Source organism: Pteropus alecto, unplaced genomic scaffold (genome assembly GCF_000325575.1).
Source record: "Pteropus alecto unplaced genomic scaffold, ASM32557v1 scaffold45, whole genome shotgun sequence".
In the NCBI taxonomy this organism is placed as follows: Eukaryota; Metazoa; Chordata; class Mammalia; order Chiroptera; family Pteropodidae; genus Pteropus; species Pteropus alecto.
In genome coordinates, this window is record NW_006442491.1 from 19714157 (window position 1) to 19720009 (window position 5853).

General features: G+C 44.3%; 1 protein-coding gene across 1 annotated transcript in view; it reads left to right on the forward strand.

The window, feature by feature from the left end:
* Window positions 1-5608: 5608 nt before the first annotated feature.
* The window catches only part of MAPRE1 (microtubule associated protein RP/EB family member 1), a 28839-nt gene continuing 28594 nt past the window's right edge, over window positions 5609-5853 (forward strand). Inside the window, exon 1 of the mRNA XM_006921714.2 lies at window positions 5609-5739. The gene's annotated coding sequence lies outside the window, so the exon portion shown is untranslated. The remainder of the gene's footprint in view (window positions 5740-5853) is intronic.

A 5853-nucleotide genomic window follows, 5' to 3' on the forward strand; every position in this document is an offset into this window, starting at 1 on the left:
CAGAGCCACGTAACAAGTATGGGGAAAAATTGTGCCTTGTTTCAACAGTTTTGCTAATTTTTAGGCTGAAAGATGACAGATGCCTAGAGTTTACCTTATTATGTTGAATTAAAATCAGTATTTCTCTATAACGGTCTGGTGTCCCTTTTGTTTTTTTGCAGATCAGATTGGGGGTGGCTTGGGAGGGCCTGGCTAAAGTAGAAAGGTGGGCAGTTGAAGTAGGTCATTTAGTCATTCGGCAGGCACAGTGAAGGAATACCATAGTGACTCCCAAACACACAAGGTTAGTGCCCTGGTCTCCAAACTCCAGTGTATCCACATTCCCCTGGAGGCTTGTTAAAAGTGGAGGTTTCTGGGCCCCAACTTGAGTTTCTGATTCATTGAGTGTGGAGTGGAGACAATTTCATGCTGCTGGTCCAGGGATCACACTGGGCTAGTGAATTGGTTTCTAAACCTTGGCTTTCAAAGCAAATAACTGGAGTGTTTGAGTTCATTTAAAGTCTTGATGTCTGGAACAGCCATCTTTAGACAATTTCTTACAGCCCTTGGGTAGCTGATCAACATGATTAAATGACTCGAGAACACTGAAGCCGATGCTCCCGGTTCCTTATGACTTTGTAGGATCCTCGGGCACCTTGTTCCACTGCTCCCAAATTGTCAGGTTGCAGTTCTTCAACATTCTGGGAGGGGGCTTAGCCCCAGGGAAAGGACTGGTTGGGAGTGGCCCCATGATTCTAACATAGCCGCTCTTGGCCTCAGCTTTTTGGGTGGAACTTTTTACCTGTTGCTCTTGGAAGCTTAACATTGCAACTCCATTCAATAGTTCCATCTTAAAGTTCACCTGGGGCCACCCAGCTAGGTGTCCCAAGCCCAGAGCCCATCATGCCATGATCCTCATGTCTCAATACCTCTAGCCTTTGGTTAAAGAAAAAGAGCCCACGAAGACTTAAATATCTCTCCAGAGGTTAATATTGGTCATCTGGTGCATGCAGAGGGATAAAGATGTGTGAACAGGGATGCACATGTATCAATTTAGCATCAGTTGGACTTGGCACCTCTGAGCTTCTGTTTCTTCATAACTAAAATGGGTTATAATCCTAGCTACCTCTATGATTATAGTTGTATGCCTTAATAATATTGCATTCCTAAATGGTCTGGCCCAGAGTTGGACTGGAGAATGAGAAACCAATTAATGTTTTTCGGTGCTGCTGGGCTAGAACAGCCCAGGTGTGAGTTGCTATGGTGAGAACTGGCAATTAGCAAGCTGGGCTGGTACTCCTCTCTGAGGTATTGAGACCCCAGGGGCCTTGGCTACCCTGTTAAGCCATCTTGTGAACAGTGCTGCACCAAATGCCAGGACAGGATGAAGCAAAATAAACAGTCCCGGCCTCGAAACCCCAAAAAAGGAGATGGACTAGCTTTCCAGGTGAGGGGCCCTTGGGTGTTCTGGCCTGCTTGTGGGGCAGGCTTGGAGAGGCCTTGGCAGTTCTTTGTGTTTTCTCAAGATGGCCAGGTTCCGACCTGAGTGATCCCAGGCTCAGTGGCCAGGGGAGAATGTGATGAGCATTCTGTTCTGGGGAAGGGGTTGGAGTTTGCATCACATGTAGGCCTTTTCCAAAGTAACCTTGCAGTTGTCGGGGGCTGTATCTAGGTTCTGGCGTGTTGGTGGGGGTTACTTTGGGCAGCTGACCCTTGGAGAGATTTTTTTTTTAAACGAAAAGGTGGGGATGATAAATCTTAACCTACTTCCTAAGGCTGCTGGTGAGTGTTCAAGGGCATGATCTGAGAACAGTGCTTTGCCTGCACGCAGCAAGCCCTCACATGTATTGGGTGGCATTCTGATAACGCAAGCCATTAATCAACACAGTGTTAATGATTGGGTGCCGGTAGTAGTGATGGTAACATCCAATATTTATTAATGTATTAATAATAAAGTCTTAAAAAGAAAGGATGGCGGTATTCCCCCAGGTGTTGCATAGGAGCTAGGTTGTAGTAACAGCAGTATCTGGTGTTGAAGTTGTGTCCATCACTGAGCCTCTTGCTCCTTGTTAGGGAGAGTGATGAGGGTGAACAAGGTCTTTCCTAGGGGTGCAGCTCCATGGCTGGTGGGGGATTGGCACTGAAGAGACAGAGTCTTCCTCTCGATCTCAGGTCCTCCATATTTCCTGCCAACTATTCTGTACCAGGCCTGTGTTTTTTCTTTGATTCCTCTCTGCAGCCATACTTGGTGCACATCCTGGGTTCACCCCTCCTGACTTGTGACCTTGGGTGTTCGTGAGAGTCTCTGCCTCAGTTTACCTAACTGTAAAACAGGGATACTAGAAACCTCTTAAGGCTGACGTATGAATCAAATGATTCAGCTATGAAAAGCACGGAAGAGTGCCTGAGGGTAGTGAGTGCTGAACGAAAAGCAGCTGCTTTATTGTTATAGAACTCTCCTAGCAACCTTGGAATAAGGCTGTGATTACCCTGATTATAGGTAAGAGAATTGAGACAGAGCTCTCATAACACCCAAGGCTACACAGCTAATGGCAAAGGAGTTGTGAGTTGGAAACTGTTCTGTGAAGCCAAAGTCGTCTACTGTTTCTCCTTGGACTTACCTGTATTTATTTATTTAAAAATTTGTGTATGTGTGTGTATTTTTGTTTTCTGTTTTGTTGGATCTTGAAATTACCTGGTGTTCTTTGCAGTCTAAGGTACAATTTGCCTACCTTTCTTGCTTCCTTCTTCCTTTCTTCCATCTTACCTTCCCTCCTCTCCCTCTTTTTTGCCTTCTTTTCTTTCTTCTTTACTTCTTTCTGTTTAACTTTATTGATTTCTTAATTTTTTTATTTAAAAATAATTTCAGACTTAGAGAAAAGTTGGAAAAAATTGTACAAAGAATTCCTAAATACCCATCACCCAAATTCCTCAAATGTTAACATCTTGCCACATTTTTTTGGTCATCTTCTTTGTATTTTTTCTGAACCATTTGAGAGTAAGTTGCAGACATGATGTCTCTTTACCCGTAAATCCTTCCCTGTGTATTTCCTAAAGATTGGAACATTCTTTTCCATAACTACAGTGCATTTATCACAATCAGGTAATGAACATTCATTCATTTATCTAGTTTATAGACTTTATTTAGATTTTGCGAATTGTTCTAACGCCTTTATAGAGGAAGAAAAATAAATAATAAATATAATAAATAAATAGACCAGTATCTATTCCAGAATCACACATTGCACTTGCTTATTTTTGATATTTAAAACTTTTAATTGTGAAATATATCAACAGAGCAGTATATATAAACCTCGGTGCTTCAGGCCTGATAACCTACCTGTGCCCTCTGAGCTTTGGTTCATTCAGAGCATTGCAGAAAGAAAACAGTGCTTCGCGTTACTGGAGTTGGTGACTTTGCTCTGAGTCTGCATATGTTGCTCTGCTGGGAACAGCCTTCTCTCCCATGCCAGGCTAGTCCTCTGGTTCTCACCTCTTCCAGGAAGACTACTTTGCCTTTTGCCCCCATTCTAAAACAGGGTTAGGAGCCATTCCCTAATCCTGAGCCCTCCTTCTCTGTGGACAAACGGAAGAATTTATCTCAGCACAAAGCTCTCTGTATTATAATTTCTTATTTTTGTGGTTGTCTCCTTCGTGAGCTTGTGAGGTCCTCAAGGCAGCTGAGACCTCCCAGCGACACTTTTTTTTCCAACAACAATTTTGAGTTTAATAAACTTGTCATACATTTGGAAAACTCAGGCCTTGAAGTCATAGTTTTTCGTTTTATTTTTGTAGGAGACTCAGGATTTTTATCTGTGATAATTGTATTACTTTACATAATAAAACGATCACTCACAGATGCATATTGTTGGTTTCCAAAGCTATTTCGTCTACTGGATGGAAATCCCTTTTTCCTTTTTATCTTCAGACCTTTTGCAGTTAAAGTTTAATATGACCCAGATAACCTTGGTTAGCCCCTTTTCGGGGAGGCGAATGTACTCTGAGCAGATCATGTGCCCCTCTCTCACTTCTTTGGGACCTGTCTCCCGCGAGGGTTGAAGAGTTTTATTTTGGAGGTCCTTGCTCAGAAACCGGTGATTCCTTGTGTCTCCAGAACCAGGTCAAAGCTTTTATGCTGGCACTTGAGGCTCTTGACTTGGCTTTTTCCATTTATCTCACCTCCCACACTAATGCCCGGCCACCCAACCAAAATGGCCTTTAGGTAATGCTGACAATAATTAACATTAATTAAATATTGACATTAATTGAAAGGGGCTCAGAAATCACTAACATTTATTGAGCACATGCTAATGTGCTAGGACATGGTCTAAGAACTTCACACACATTTCACTTAATTCTACTAGCAGAGTCAGGATTTAATTCCAGACCCGCTGGTTTCGCTACTTAGGAAATTTGCTTAGCCTGTTGGAAATTTAATGTCTTTGTGTATAAAATGAGGATAACAGGTTGATACGAAACACGGATAATCAATTATCTGTGCTTCGTATCAATTCATTATAATGCTAATATTACTACTATAATGCTAATATTACTTGCTATAATCATTTAGTGGGTTACAGGGGTTTTCGCTACATATCAGAGACAAACAACAATACTGGTGTTTAAAATACCCAAATGCCTCTAGACTGGTAAACAGCTTCTGCCCCAGCTTCCCACATGGTTCTTCCTTGAACATCTCCCCAGTATTCAGCAACTAACTGGGTGAAACCTGGCCCAGAAGGGGCGTCCAGGACCCTATTCCATGTAATGCAGGTGCCATCTCCCTTGCCACATACTGCTCTTGCCTAGCACTAAGTCTGTTTTGTAATTAAACAGTAATTTGCATCATTTGTTATATCCTCTGCCTCCCTTGACAGATTGGAAACTTTAAGAACTCTGAGGCTATGTCTGGTTTTTGCTCACCATCAAATCCACAGGACCTAATTGACCAGGGAAAACAAATATTTGATGAACACGTGAATAAATGATATCTAGGCCAGGAAACTAGCTCGAAACTTGCATTAGCCTCTGATGCTGAGCCAATTGACTTCTCTGAGCCTCAGTTTCCTCTTCTGTAGGGTGGGTGCAATTCATTCTTTCAGCGGGTCTCTAAGAACCTATGTATCAGGCTCTGGGGCACAGCCGGAACAGGATTGAGAAGATCCTTGCTTCCGTGGAATTTATGGAAAGGCAGACAATAAAAGCGAATTTCCTAAGTAGCAAATAAACAAGATAACTTCGTAAGGTACTAACAAGAAAATAAACGAATGATATTACAGGGTTATTATCGACAGTATTCACAGAATGTGTCTCTGTGGTAACTTAAGTTCTTACTCAAAGCCCCTATCAAGTATCTTTATTACCCAATAACCCATTTTTGTGGAAATTCATTGTAAAACCAATTATTTTTGGCTATTAGGATGGAGAATTTGTAACTGGAACCCCCCTTCCAGGCGGAGGCACGCCCAGCCCGAGGAGGGACCTCATTGGCTGCGGCATACCATGTGGCTACATCGCCCTGGCAGTCGGCGTCCCGCCTCTTGGGCCCCTCAGCCGTCGATCAAAGGTCGGGCTCCGCCCCCGGCGCGCGCTGAGTCTCTATAAAAGGAGCCGGAGGGCGATGACTAGTCTTTACGTCGGCGCGTAAGGGGGGGTACGCGTGAGGTCATCGCGCGGGCGGGCGGGGTCGGGCGGTTTGAACGAGACGAAGACGAAACCGGAGCCGGGCACGGGCAGTGGACGCGGTTCCGCTGAGAGCCGGTGAGCTGGCTAGAGGGCACGGTGCAGCGGCCAGGGGGTGGCCGAGTGGACCTCGGGCTGGGTAGGCGCCGACGGGTCCTGCGAGCGGTGCCGGCGCCGCTCCCCACGGCGGTA